General features: G+C 41.2%; 1 non-coding gene across 1 annotated transcript; it reads right to left on the bottom strand.

Moving 5' to 3' along the window:
* Nucleotides 1-2,060: 2,060 nt before the first annotated feature.
* Nucleotides 2,061-14,609, bottom strand: LOC106574136 (uncharacterized). Its single transcript, XR_014380923.1, has 4 exons — nt 14,451-14,609; nt 10,256-10,537; nt 4,814-4,899; nt 2,061-3,873 (listed from the first exon to the last, which is right to left on the bottom strand). It is a non-coding gene; the product is annotated as an uncharacterized LOC106574136 (transcript).
* Nucleotides 14,610-14,854: the final 245 nt, after the last annotated feature.

The following is a 14,854-nucleotide window of genomic DNA, read 5'->3' as shown; positions in this document are numbered from 1 at the left end:
GGTTTAGTTGCGTTGCAGCCATACACAAACTAGAGGAGATACTTTGCGTAACTTAAAAACATCCGAAAAAAATGTGGTTGCACATTATTGGTGTCTATCCAAACTATTAGAAAAAAGTAAGCTCTTTATCAATACTGATGCAACCTCCAGTAACACTTTACTTTGTGGTTGTATGTAGCTTTCATAAATCATTGATAGGCATTACATATAGAGTCACGATGCGCTACATATGTTAATACCCTACTATATTTTATGTAGTCTTATGCAGCATTGACATAAAACAGTAAAATGCCCACTCCAAAACAACTGTTCTAAGCACAAACACACTACTTTGTCTCTGTCAGACAACCTCTACATCTATGTTTCTGTTAACCAATGTTCCCTCTCATTTTCTTCAGCACATTTTTGGTCTTGGAAACTTGAATGCTATGTGCATTCTGTGCAACTTCTGGCAAACGTTTACTGTGACCACTGAGCTTGTACCCACTTTAAGTTACAGTTGTAGACGGTGGCCAAGTAGACTAGTCTGGCTATTGGAGCATAATGTAGGCCTATCAGAGTGGCCTACCAACAAAAATGCATTCTATAACACCTTGAACTTACGCATGAGAATAGCATGCTATTCACCCCACTATTCGTTCAGGGCGGAGATCACTGAAACGGAAATGTTGCATAGGTGTGTCTATGGATATGCCGATTTCCTGGTTGGGTTTGATAGTTGGGCATGGATTTCAATCATGCCCACATGTCCAGGGCTGGATTAATGCAGGTGCTTACCTGGGCTGAAGTGTCACGACTTCCGCCGAAGTCGGTCCCTCTCCTTGTTCGTTCGGCGGTCGACGTCACCGGCCTTCTAGCCATCGCCGATCCACTTTTCATTTTCCATTTGTTTCGTCTTACACACCTGGTTTCAATTCCCCAATTACATGTTAATTATTTAACCCTCTGTTTTCCCCATGGTTTTTGTGCGTGATTGCTTTATGTATGTTCTGTCCGTTATTGTGGGCTCGGTATTTACGACATGTTATTGGAATATTTGAGTAAAGTTACTTGTGTTACTCATCTCTGCTGTCCTGCGCCTGACTCCTCTGCATCAGCTACACCCAGACCACTACATGAAGACCCTGTGTCCAGGCCCATGGGGGGCCCAAGAGACAACAAAATAAATAATACCATTTAAAAAAAGTATGTATTTTGGCAATATACTGTATAGGCTATATTAAATAAAAATAAAAAAAAGTTTTTAAATGTAACTACGCAAGCCAGTTAACAGCCTAATGGGGAACAGTGGGTTAACAGCCTTGTTCAGGGGTAGAATGACAGATTTTCACCTACGCTCTAACCACTAGGCTACCTGCCGCTGTCTTGTGCCACTCTGCTAATCGTCAGATGGGGAGAGGAGGACCCACATTGGGTAACTGGGGTGGCCCTGCCTTGATTGGGTAGCTGATTGATATTTATATAATTTTATTCCATTATAAATACATGTGACAGGTTCTGGGCCCAAGTCTGTAAAGGGGGGGATACCTAGTTAGTTGTACAACTGAATGCCTTCAACTGAAATGTGTCTTCTGAATTAACTGAATCAGAGAGGTGCGGGGGGGGGGGGGGGGGGGGCTGCCTTAATCAACATCCACGTCTTCGGCACCCGGGGAACAGTGGGTTAACTGCTTTGCTCAGGAGCAGAACAACATATTTTTACCTTGTCAGCTCAGGGATTTGGTCCAGCAACCTGGCCCAACACTCTAACCACTTGGCTACCTGCCGCCACTATGGCTACCTACTGCCCCTATAGGGGGCCCAAGAGGCAGAACAAATACAAATCACATTTTTTAAATTATTTTATATAGTGAACATAACACATAACCATACCACCAAAACGAAAATGCATTTTACTTATGAGGAGGAAAACCGAGGTGAAATCAGTATGTTCAGGCCCCCTTTAAACTAGCCGCTCCCAACAAATGCATCAACCACACAGCATGTTTATAATGTCATGCCCACATCATCTGAAAGTAATTTGAAATCAAATCAGTTAGCAATATAATCAACATAAGAGATGATTTGGCATGTTATTTTTAATCAATGATTCCAAATGAGCACAAGAAGAAAGTTGTTTTGTCTGAACCTAGAAACGCCTTGAAACAGGTTTGTCAGAGAGGGACACAACCTAACATACCACAATGGGGTCGAAAAACAGGTTTGATTGAGAGGATCACAACCTAACATACCACAATGAGATGGAAATAAAAAGGTTTGATTAAGAAGGGCCCAACCTAACATACCACAACTTGGCTCCCGAGTGGCGCAGCGGTCTAAGGCACTGCAGCTGAATGCAAGAGGTGTCACTGCAGACCCTGATTTGATTCCAGGCCTGTGTCACATCCGGCTGTGATTGGGAGTCCCATAGGGCGGCACACAATTAGCCCAGTGTCGTCCGGATTTGTCAGGGGTAGGCTGTCATTGTAAATAAGAATTTGTTCTTAACTGACTTGCCTAGATAAATCCCTCACGACGCCAGGACAGCGGAGTCAATCACCACCTTCCGGAGACACCTGAAACCCCACCTCTTTAAGGAATACCTAGGATAGGATAAAGTAACCCCCCCCCCCTTAAAAGATTTAGATGCACTATTGTAAAGTGGTTGTTCCCCTGGATATCATAAGGTGAATCCACCAATTTGTAAGTCGCTCTGGATAAGAGCGTCTGCTAAATGACTTAAATGTAATGTAAATGTAATAAATAAAGGTTCAATAAATAACAATGGGTTGAAAACAGGTTTGATTGAGAGGGGCCCAACCTAACAAAGGAAAACAACACAAAGAATACATCTTAAAAAGTATTACATTTAACATAATAAAAAAGCTACAAAATATTTAGCTAAAAAAAATTACAAATAATTCTAAATAGTCTGCCATCATTTATAGAAAAAGCAGTTTAAATCTTCACAAAGCAGAGTCTTTTATTTACTACATCCAAGTTCAGGGTGTATGGAGATATTTCCACATATTGATTTAAGCTTGTTGATTACAATATCTACCAGTCCCTGACATACAGTAAAATACATAACCTAATCCCAGTCAATACAGTTGATGTTGAAGTATTCATATACCTTTTACAACTCACTTAAAGGATACCTCAATGGGAAGTGTTACCAATATCACTCACTTTTAAAAATCATAGCTATTCTTTCAAAGTTAGAGTATGAACTTGTATATTTATGCAACTACATTTCAATTTACCCCACTCCATTTCAAATTATTCACAAGTTAACAATCAACAAGAAGGCTATACAGATGTCTGATGAATCAGTGGAGATTATGAAACCGGAACGGTATCTATATAGGTGAAGGGTGTGGTGGGTTGAGTGCTAGGGGCGGGTTGAGTGTCAGTGGGGGGTTGAGTGTCAGTGGGGGGTTGAGTGTCAGTGGGGGGTTGAGGGCCAGTGGGGGTTTGAGTGTCAGTGGGGGGTTGAGTGTCAGTGGGGGGTTGAGTGTCAGTGGGGGGTTGAGGGCCAGTGGGGGTTTGAGTGTCAGGGGAGGGTTGAGGGCCAGTGGGGGTTTGAGTGTCAGGGGGGGTTTGAGTGTCAGTGGGGGTTTGAGTGTCAGTGGGGGATTGAGTGCCAGTGGGGGATTGAGTGTCAGGGGAGGGTTGAGGGCCAGTGGGGGATGGGGTGCCAGTGGGGGGTTGAGTGTCAGGGGAGGTTTGAGTGCCAGTGGGGGTTTGAGTGCCAGTGGGGGTTTGAGTGTCAGGGGAGGGTTGAGTGGTAGTATAGGATTGCTGGTCCCCACACTGGGCGCCGCTACATTTTGTGAAATGTTTCACTGTTATCTTCAGAGGTCCAAGGCCATTATTGCTTATTTGCCTCAAGAACTGAAATACAACAAATAAATTTATGTATATGTTACTTTAAATGTGTAAAAACAATGAATCAAATAGAATTGCCTGTATATGTATAGATCCCCATCTTATTGGTAAATCTACACATTTACAGGGGAATCTATAGATTTACCAGATAGGCAAAGATTTTTGGTAAATGTTTAAAGAGGCCTTTTGAACATCAGTAAGATTTTATGCAGGCAGATAGTAGCATGGGTCTGTGTGTATGGGGCCAAGTTACATTTTGGGCCAAATAAGTAACGTGGGGATTTTAGATCAACAGAAAGCTCTTGGTGACATCTATCTAGGTCAAAACCAACACTATCAATCATGTTGCTTTAGCCCTCGTGTCAAGTTCTCACCAAAACTCTCCACCAGCATGGCTCCTCTGCATGCCTCATAGCTAACTCGTGAGCAAAACGAAAACAAAAAAGTAATTAATCTAACACACTGATTTCAAAATACAAAAGCAGGTCCTTGTCCTGGGTGGATCTAACCTATCGCTTTCTATTGATCTAAAAGAACCAAGATGGCCCAACATTGTAATCTTGCACACACATACATGATACTATCTGCCTGCATTAGCCTACCACTGTTCAAAAGGCTTCCCTTTACACAGTCAGCAGGAGATCTACAGATTCTCTTGGGAAAGTCACCAGCATGACCTGGAATCTATAGATTTACAGTTTTTAACCATTTACCGTAACGTTGGAATTTAAAATACATTTTATTAATTCCAATTCTTCATCCTGTTTACTATTTTGATTCAAAATTACAAAAGGAATTGGAATTTATCAAGCATTCAATTCTGAATTGATACCAACCTGACAGAGGGACGACAGACACAGGGACGACAGACACAGGGACGACAGACACAGGGACGACAGACACAGGGACGACAGACACAGGGACGACAGACAGATTGTCAACATACCTCCTCAATGTTTGAAACGAGTGCATCGTTATCCAGATTTTCATAGCTGGATAAATTCACCGCTGCATGTGCAAACGTGGTCAGGTCTGAGGAAGATGGAAGTAATGAGACACATAAATAGTTAAGGTCAATGTTCAGGGAGTATATACTATATATTTCTGCAACGCTGTGATTTTTGGATCCCTTCCCTTGTACAGTGCCTTCAGAAAGTATTCACACCCACACTTTGTTGTGTTAAAGCCTACATTTACAATGGATTAAATTGAGATTTTTTGGTCATCGGTTTACACACAACACCCCATAATGTCAAAGTGGAATTATACATTTTTACAAATTAATAAACAATGAAAAGCTGAAATGTCTTGAGTCAATAAGTATTCAATCCCTTTGTTATGGTAAGCCTACATAAGTTCAGGTGTAAAAATCTGCTGATCAAGCCACATAATAAGTTGGATGGACTCACTCTGGGTGAAATAATATTGTTTAACATGATTTCTGAATGACTACCTCATCTCTGTACCCAACACATACAATTATCTGTTAGGTCCCTCAGTCGAGTGGTGAATTTAAAACACAGATTCAACCACAAAGACCAGGGAGGTTTTCCAATGCCTCGCAAAGAAGGGCACCTATTGGTAAATGGGTAAAATTGAATATCCCTTTGAACATGGTGAAGTTATTAATTACACTTTGGATGGTGCATCAATACACCCAGTCACTACATAGATACAGGCGTCCTTCCTAACGCAGTTGCCGGAGAAGAAGGAAACGCGTAAGGATTTCACCAAGAGGCCAATGGTGAATTTAAAACAGTTACAGAGCTTAATGGCTGTGATAGGCGAAAACTGAGGATGGATCAACAACAGTGTAGTTACTCCACAAAACTAACCTAAATGACAGAGTGAAAAGAAGGAATCCTGTACATAATAAAAATATTCCAAAACATACTGCAAAAAAATGTGGCAAAGCAATTCACTTTATGTCCTGAATACAAAATGTTATGTTTTGGGCAAATCCACTACAACACATTACTGAGTACTGTGTGGTGGAGGGGCCAATATGATAATTATTGTACAATAATATTTACTGCTTAAATAGGAATCTGTTATGACAAATCAAGAGGCACCAGTCAGAATGAACAGTCTTAGTAATGCTAACCCTTAGGATTGCGCTACAGTTACGCTCAGGGTAATATGAGGATAGTAGGAATAATAATTAATTTAATATCTGAAGGAATGCTTTCCTTTGAGCTTTTAGAGATCGTTTGATTGTTTTCTACATTGTACAACACACTATATTGTACAGTACCAGTCAAAAGTCTGGACACACCTACTCATTCCAGGGTTTTTCTTTATTTTTACTATTTTCTACATTGTAGATTAATAGTGAAGACAAAAAAACTATGAAATAACACATATGGAAACATGTAGTAACCAAGTGTTAAACAAATCAAAATATATTTTATATTTGAGATTCTTCAAAGCAGCCACCCTTTGCTGTGATGACAGCTTTGCACACTCTTGGCATTCTCTCAACCAGCTTCATGAGGTTGGCTGGATTGTATTTCAATTAACAGGTGTGCCTTGTTAAAATTTAATTTGTGGAATTTCTTTCCTTCTTAATGCATTTGAGCCAATCAGTTGTGTTGTGACAAGGTAGGGGTGGTATACAGAAGATAGCCCTATTTGGTAAAAGACCAAGTCCATATTATTGCAATAACAGCTCAAATAAGCAAAGAGAAATGACAGTCCATCATTACGTTAAGACATGAAGGTCAGTAAATCCATAAAATGTCAAGAACTTTGAAAGTTTCTTCAAGTGCAGTCGCAAAAACCATCAAGCGCTATGATGAAACTGGCTCTCATGAGGACCGCCACAGGAAAATAAGTTACCAGCCTCAGAAATTGCAGCCCAAATAAATGCTTCAGAGTTCAAGTAACAGCCACATCTCAACATCAACTGTTCAGAGGAGACTGTGTGAATCAGGCCGTCATGGTCAAATTGCTGCAAAGAAACCCCTACTAAAGGACATAAGAAGAAGAGACTTGCTTGGGCCAAAAAACATGAGCAATGGACATTAGACCGGTGGAAATCTGTTCTTTTGTCTGATGAGTCCAAATTTTAGATTTTTGGTTCCAACCACCGTGTCTTTGTGAGATGCAGAGTAGGTGAACAGATGATCTCTGCATGTGTGGTTCCCACCGTGAAGCATGGAGGAGGAGGTGTGATGGTGTGGGGGTGCTTTGCTAGTGACACTGTCAGTGATTTAATTAGAATTCAAGGCAAAGTTAACCAGCATGACTACCACAGCATTCTGCAGCAATTCGCCATCCCATCTGGCTTGCTCTTAGTGGGATTGTCATTTGTTTTTCATCAGGACAATGATCCAACACACCTCCAAGTTGTGTATGAGCTATTTTACCAATAAGGAGAGGGATGGAGTGCTGCATCAGATGACCTGGCCTCCACAATCACCCAACCTCTATCCTCCTGATTCCTGCTTACAAGCAAAAATTAAAGCAGGAAGCACCAGTGACTCGGTCTATAAAAAAGTGGTCAGATGAAGCCGATGCCAAACTACAGGACTGTTTTGCTATCACAGACTGGAACATGTTCTGGGATTCTTCCGATGGCATTGAGGAGTACACCACATCAGTCACTGGCTTTATCAATAAGTGCATCGAGGACGTCGTCCCCACAGTGACTGTACGTACATACCCCAACCAGAAGCCATGGATTACAGGCAACATTCGCACTGAGCTAAAGGGTAGAGCTGCCGCTTTCAAGGTACGGGACTCCAACCCGGAAGCTTACAAGAAATCCTACTATGCCCTGCGACGAACCATTAAACAGGCAAAGCGTCAATACAGGGCTAACATTGAATCATACTACACAGCTGCGAGCTAACCCAGTGACACGAGCCTACCAGATGAGCTAAATGCCTTTTATACTCGCTTCGAGGCAAGCAACACTGAGGCATGCATGAGAGCATCAGCTGTTCCGGACGACTATGTGATCATGCTCGCCGTAGCTGACGTGAGTAAGACCTTTAACCTGTTAGGGCTAGGGGGCAGTATTGACACGGCCGGATAAAAAACGTACCCGATTTAATCTGGTTACTACTCCTGCCCAGTAACGAGAATATGCATATAATTATTGGCTTTGGATAGAAAACACCCTAGAGTTTCTAAAACTGTTTGAATGGTGTCTGTGAGTATAACAGAACTCATATGGCAGGCCAAAACCTGAGAAGATTCCATGCAGGAAGTGGCCTGTCTGACAACTTGTGTTTCATCTTGGCTCTTTTTATTGAAGACTGAGGATCTTTGCAAGAACGTGACACTTCCTACGGCTCCCATAGGCTCTCAGAGCCCGGGAAAAAGCTGAACGATATCGAGGCAGCCTCTGGCTGAAACACATTATCGCTTTTGGCAAGTGGCCGATCAGAGTACTATGGGCTTAGGCGCGTGCCCGAGTCGACCGAATGCTTTATTTTCTTTCGTCTGTTTACCTAAACGCAGATTCCCGGTCGGAATATTATCGCTTTTTTATGAGAAAAATGGCATAAAAATTGATTTTAAACAGCGGTTGACATGCTTCGAAGTACGGTAATTGAATATTTAGAATTTTTTTGTCACAAATTGCGCCATGCTCGTCACCCTTATTTACCCTTTCGGATAGTGTCTTGAACGCATGAACAAAACGCCGCTGTTTGGATATAACTATGGATTATTTTGAACCAAACCAACATTTGTTATTGAAGTAGAAGTCCTGGGAGTGCATTCTGACGAAGACAGCAAAGGTAATAACATTTTTCTTATAGTAAATCTGACTTTGATGAGTGCTAAACTTGCTGGGTGTCTAAATAGCTAGCCCTGTGATGCCGGGCTATCTACTGAGAATATTGCAAAATGTGCTTTCACCGAAAAGCTATTTTAAAATCGGACATATCGAGTGCATAGAGGAGTTCTGTATCTATAATTCTTAAAATAATTGTTATGCTTTTTGTGAACGTTTATCGTGAGTAATTTAGTAAATTCACCGGCAGTGTTCGGTGGGAATGCTAGTCACATGCTAGTCACATGCTAATGTTAAAAGCTGGTTTTTGATATAAATATGAACTTGATTGAACAAAACATGCATGTATTGTATAACATAATGTCCTAGGGTTGTCATCTGATGAAGATCATCAAAGGTTAGTGCTACATTTAGCTGTGGTTTGGGTTTATGTGACATTATATGCTAGCTTGAAAAATGGGTGTCTGATTATTTCTGGCTGGGTACTCTGCTGACATAATCTAATGTTTTGCTTTCGTTGTAAAGCCTTTTTGAAATCGGACAGTGTGGTTAGATTAACGAGAGTCTTATCTTTAAAATGGTGTAAAATAGTCATATGTTTGAAAAAGTTTTTGCATTTCAGGAATTTGAATAACGCGCCACGGGATTACACTGGCTGTTGAGTAGGTGGGACGCTTGCCCATAGAGGTTAAAAAGGTCAACATTCACAAGGCTGCGGGGCCAGACGGATTACCAGGACGTGTGCTCCGGGCATGTGCTGACCAACTGGCCATGAAGTGCTTTGAAAGGCTGGTAATGGCTCACATCAACACCATTATCCCAGAAACCCTAGACCCACTCCAATTTGCATACCGCCCAAACAGATCCACAGATGATGCAATCTCTATTCCACACTGCCCTTTCCCACCTGGACAAAAGGAACACTTATGTGAGAATGCTATTCATTGACTACAGCTCAGCGTTCAACACCATAGTACCCTCAAAGCTCACCACTAAGCTAAGGATCCTGGGACTAAACACCTCCCTCTGCAACTGGATCCTGGACTTCCTGACGGGCCGCCCCCAGGTGGTGAGGGTAGGTAGCAACACATCTGCCACGCTGATCCTCAACACTGGAGCCTCCCAGGGGTGCATGCTCAGTCCCCTCCTGTACTCCCTGTTCACCCACGACTGCATGGCCAGGCATGACTCCAACACCATCATTATGTTTGCAGACGACACAACAGTGGTAGGCCTGATCACCGACAACGACAAGACAGCCTATAGGGAGGAGGTCAGAGACCTTTGATGTCTTCACTATTATTCTACAACGTAGAAAATAGTAAAAATAAAAACCCTTGAATGAGTAGGTGTGTTCAAACTTTTGACTGGTACTGTATATGAATAACATGATGATGATTGGGAATGTTCAAAAGAGGATCATGAGCTAGGATTGTTACGATCACAGACAGAAAGAATGCATGCCTTGCTCAGGAAGTAAATGGAATTGAATACAATAACATCTGGGCTGTATGTAAGTACTGTAAATCACTTTGGGCTAATACATTCTATATTAAGAACTAACTAAGTTGATGGCAAGCAAACTTTGTTAGTCACATTTGGCCCACAATGTACATTTGACATAAAAACTAAATTCCCACGTACTTGCTGCAGGAAACATTGTTGTTGTTGGTTGGACGGTTGTGGGTGTTGATGTATCCTCTGAGACACCAGTTGTGGGTGTTAATGTTGTCGTTGTATCTTCCGGGACAACGGTTGTCATTGATGTGTAATCCGCGAAAGCAGTTGTGGTTGTAGGTGTTGTGGTTGTGAATGCATACCCAGGGACAGCAGTTGATGTTGTAGAAGTTGTGGTTGATGGTGCCAACAACGGGTTAGTAGTAAAGGTTATGGAACTTGTGGTTGATGTTGTAAACGGTGGGTTAGCTGTTGTGAAGAAAGAATTGATGAAGCAAAAACAGATTATCATCAATGCTGATTAAACAAATGTACAGCCTGTTGCACAATTTTGTGAAAGACTTGGTGTTAACCACTCAATCCCAAATGTTTGCAATGCTGTGGACTTTGAATAGAGTGGAGGATGTGTTGCCACAAGAAATATAGCCTGAATGTCCAATAATAAGTTAATGCTGTCATAACAAAAACGGAGAACTGTAACAGTCATATCATTGCAACAGTGGATGCTGTTTGACTAAATGTAAACAAGCGTGCGTCCCTTCTACCACCACAAGTTGACTGGATAAAAGTAGACATTTAATTTAGGTTCCGAACAATATACGTATATAAGGCTCTATGATTGGCTGGCGTTTTTAATTTAAAAAAAATCAAAATGTAACCTTTATTTAAACTAGGCAAGTCTTCCCTATGGCTCAGTTGGTAGAGCATGGTGTTTGCAACGCCAGCCTGGTGTGTGCAACGCCAGGGTTGTGGGTTCGATTCCCACGGGGGGCCAGTACAAAACAAACAAACAAAAAATGTATGAAATGTATGTATTCACTACTGTAAGTCGCTCTGGATAAGCGCGTCTGCTAAATGACTAAAATGTAAATGTAAAAATGTCAGTTAAGAACAAATTCTTATTGACAATGATGGCCTACACCGGCCAAACCCGGACGACACTGGGCCAATTGTGCGTCGCCCTATGGGATACAGCCTGGATTCAAACTAGGGGGTCTGCTAGGCACTGAGATGCAGTGCCTAAGACCGCTGCACCAGGGGGTCTGTAGTGATGCCTCTAGCACCGAGATGCAGTGCCTAAGACCGCTGCACCAAGGGGTCTGTAGTGACGCCTCTAGCAATGAGATGCAGTGCCTAAGACCGCTGCACCAAGGGGTCTGTAGTGACACCTCTAGCAATGAGATGCAGTGCCTTAGACCGCTGCACCAGGGGGTCTGTAGTGACACCTCTAGCAATGAGATGCAGTGCCTTAGACCGCTGCACCAGGGGGTCTGTAGTGATGCCTCTAGCACTGAGATGCAGTGCCTTAGACCGCTGCACCACTCGGGAGCCCAGTGTTAAGGCTGCGCTAGTGTCAAAACGCACGCTCTGGCTAATTTCGACTTGTGAAAGTCAGCGCTCTGATATTTTCCAACCCTGGCGCCAATTTACCTGCCTTATCAGCTTGCTTGCTCTGAGGGGTGGACATATTTGAGGTGTGTCCTTAAAAACGCTGGCAAATGTGCCAATTTCAAGCAGGGCTACTGTTGATATTTCAGACTCACCAAAAGCTGGTCTTGGCAGTAACACAATTGGTTATGGCATTGATCTTGCCAGCAGACGCACACAGTAGCTTAATCAGTAGCCTTTAACCAATGTTTTATTAAAATATCACAAGCAGCAAAACAGTCAACAGGCGTTCACGTTTTTTCTTTATATTGGACATTATTTTTGTCCATGCAGCTTCAGTGAAAAGTTTGGATTCAGTAGGTCTATGTGTGATGCCCATTGAATGGAAGGTGTCAGTGACTGTAGGAAGTCTGTCTAGGTCAAGTTATTACAATAGAATGAAAGGTGTCAGCGACTGTAGGAAGTCTGTCTAGGTCAAGTTATTACAATAGAATGAAAGGTGTCAGTGACTGTAGGAAGTCTGTCTAGGTCAAGTTATTACAATAGAATGAAAGGTGTCAGTGACCGTAGCAAGTCTGTTTAGGAACTGCTTATTAGAATGCTTATTGTTTTTCCTTTATCATTTTGTAAAAAAAAATGTCATCTTCCACTTTCAAGCTTTAGGACCTAACTGTTAAATCGCGGTAATTCCTTGGTGCTGAATCCGCTTGTTGCCATGGCTATTGGCCTGTTAGTTTGTTTATCTTTCTAGTGGCAAAGTCACAAACAGGCCATAACAACAGTGATAGTAGGTGAATCTTAATTTTACGTTTGGGCAACATCCAACTGTCCATGGCTCAAATATGCAGTGAATTTTCGAAATGCAACTGAAATGCGTGTAGATGAATATTTCCACATTGAAGCCAATAAAAAAAAAGGATTATATTTTTGTTATAACTAGACCTATTGTAGGGTTACTGTCTGCTATTTAATAATCTATATTCAGTGAATGAACATCCATGCCTCCTGCCATGTGCACACATTGCCTTATGCTCATGGAACGAGAAATGCAATTTATGATGTCATGCTTCTGATAAATATCCTATTTTGAAATAAGGAGTGGCTGTGGTTCTGGATCTTCTGGAACACAGAAGTTTTGGACTAAAGATAGAGATTTCTGCACATGTTTAGGATCCGCTGCAGATTATTAATTTGGGGACAGGTTGAAAAGCATTAAACATTTATGGCAATTTAGCTAGCTAGCTTGCACATGCTAGCTAATTTGTCCTATTTAGCTAGCTTGCTGTTGCTAGCTAATTTGTCCTGGAAATATAAACATTGAGTTGTTATTTTACCTGAAATGCACAAGGTCCGCTACTCCGACAATTAATCCACATATAAAACGGTCAACCGAATCATTTCTAGTCATCTCTCCTCCTTACAGGATTTTTCTTCTTTGAATTTATATGGTGATTGGCATCTAAACTTTCATAGTATTACTGTGACAACACAGTTCGTCTTTCAATCACCCACTTGGGTATAACAAATGAGGAGATGGCACTTGGGTATCTGCTTCTATAAACCAATGAGGAGATGGGAGAGGCAGGATTTGCAGCACGATCTGCGTCACAAATAGAACTGATATTTTATTCCTTGGTAACGCAGACACTCGTTGACGCTCGCGAGCAGTGTAGTCGGGGTGTTAGTTTTGAGAAATACGTTTCCAGAGGGGCTGGTGGTGAAAACTCAGTTTATATTCATTTACTTTTATTTAACTTGGCAAGTCAGTTAAGAACAAATTACAATGAGCCTACGTAGCCTCGGCCATATAAACATTATTGTTGTTTAAAAAACAGATTATTTTTTTTTTAATCAAATTAAACGAAAAACAATCTAATTTATTAAAGATTCACCATCCATGGGTTTATTTAGTCTGCTATTTCTGGAGAAGTACAATTATGATCTGTAAGATGGTTCCATGTTTATAAAACATTACATTTGTGAGTGTTATACCGGTCAGTGGATTTTCCCCCTTACTCTTTATATTGGATATTTATCCAGCTCCTGTGAAAAGTGTTGATGTGTGTAAAACCCTCCATAGTCTAAGTTGCTTTGTCTGTTTTATATGCCTACTCCCGCGGGAGCAATGACGGTGCCTGTTACTATGTTTATAGACATGGCCTATTTAAAACAAGTTGTTTTGGGTTTTAATTAGAATTTGATTGGAATTATACACTGTATTTTTAGGCCTTATCAATAACCTAGGGAATTTAATCTTGCTTAGTGACTACGTTTGGCATGTCCATGTCCAGACTGCAATTTATAGTAGGCCTAGCCCCTATAACAGTGCGAATACTATTTAGCCTATTTTTAACAACGTATTTCCATAATGTATGCAACTCGGATATGCTCAAATCTGACAAAGATTCCAATGTGGATTGAAAGATCGGGTTGTGCGTCATATCAGAAGCATATCATAGATGTGTACACACTTTATTTGATGATAAGATTACGTCAACGTTTATGGTTAAAATAATCTTCATTTTCTGCAACCAATTACCAGTTTAAAGTACACATCAACTGGACAAAAGTAATTAAATAGCTATCAATTAACACAATTTGTGTCATCATTCCTACAAAGCGATTTTTTTGTGAAACTCACTTTGACCAATAAAACACGGTGTATAGGCTCGCTAGATAAGGCACAATAGCCTTGACTGAATCTCAACATACCAATACCTACATTGATATATATTGACTGCACAAAAAATAGGATTCAGAAGTGCCTACTTACTCGTGAATTGCCCCGAGGACAGGGCGAACGCTCCAACAAAGAGAATCAAATAAAGCATTGTGAATGTGGGCAGTAGAGAAAGGTTCGTTAGCAACACAAACAAACGTATTTATTTCAGTGTCTGTTTAATTTTTTTTCAGATCTGTCTAGTATTATACTGGTTGAAAGTGGGAGTGGTCTGGTCATCTAGAAACCTGATACCTCCTCTCTTTTCACCTGTGTGTGATTAAAACATCAGGAGAGACGTTGCACGGACCTGTGGAATTCAATGTTTATTGTCCCATCAAAACAAAGGTGCTACATACAGTGAGCTCCAAAAGTATTGGGACAATGACATTTTTTTTCTTCTAGTTTTGGCTCTATAATCCAGCACTTTGGATTTTAAATTATACAATAATCCTGAA

This window comes from Salmo salar, chromosome 16 (genome assembly GCF_965601325.2).
Source record: "Salmo salar chromosome 16, fSalSal1, whole genome shotgun sequence".
NCBI lineage: Eukaryota > Metazoa > Chordata > Actinopteri > Salmoniformes > Salmonidae > Salmo > Salmo salar.
Note: the sequence above shows the minus strand (reverse complement) of the source record. Positions and strands in the feature narration are given on the sequence as shown.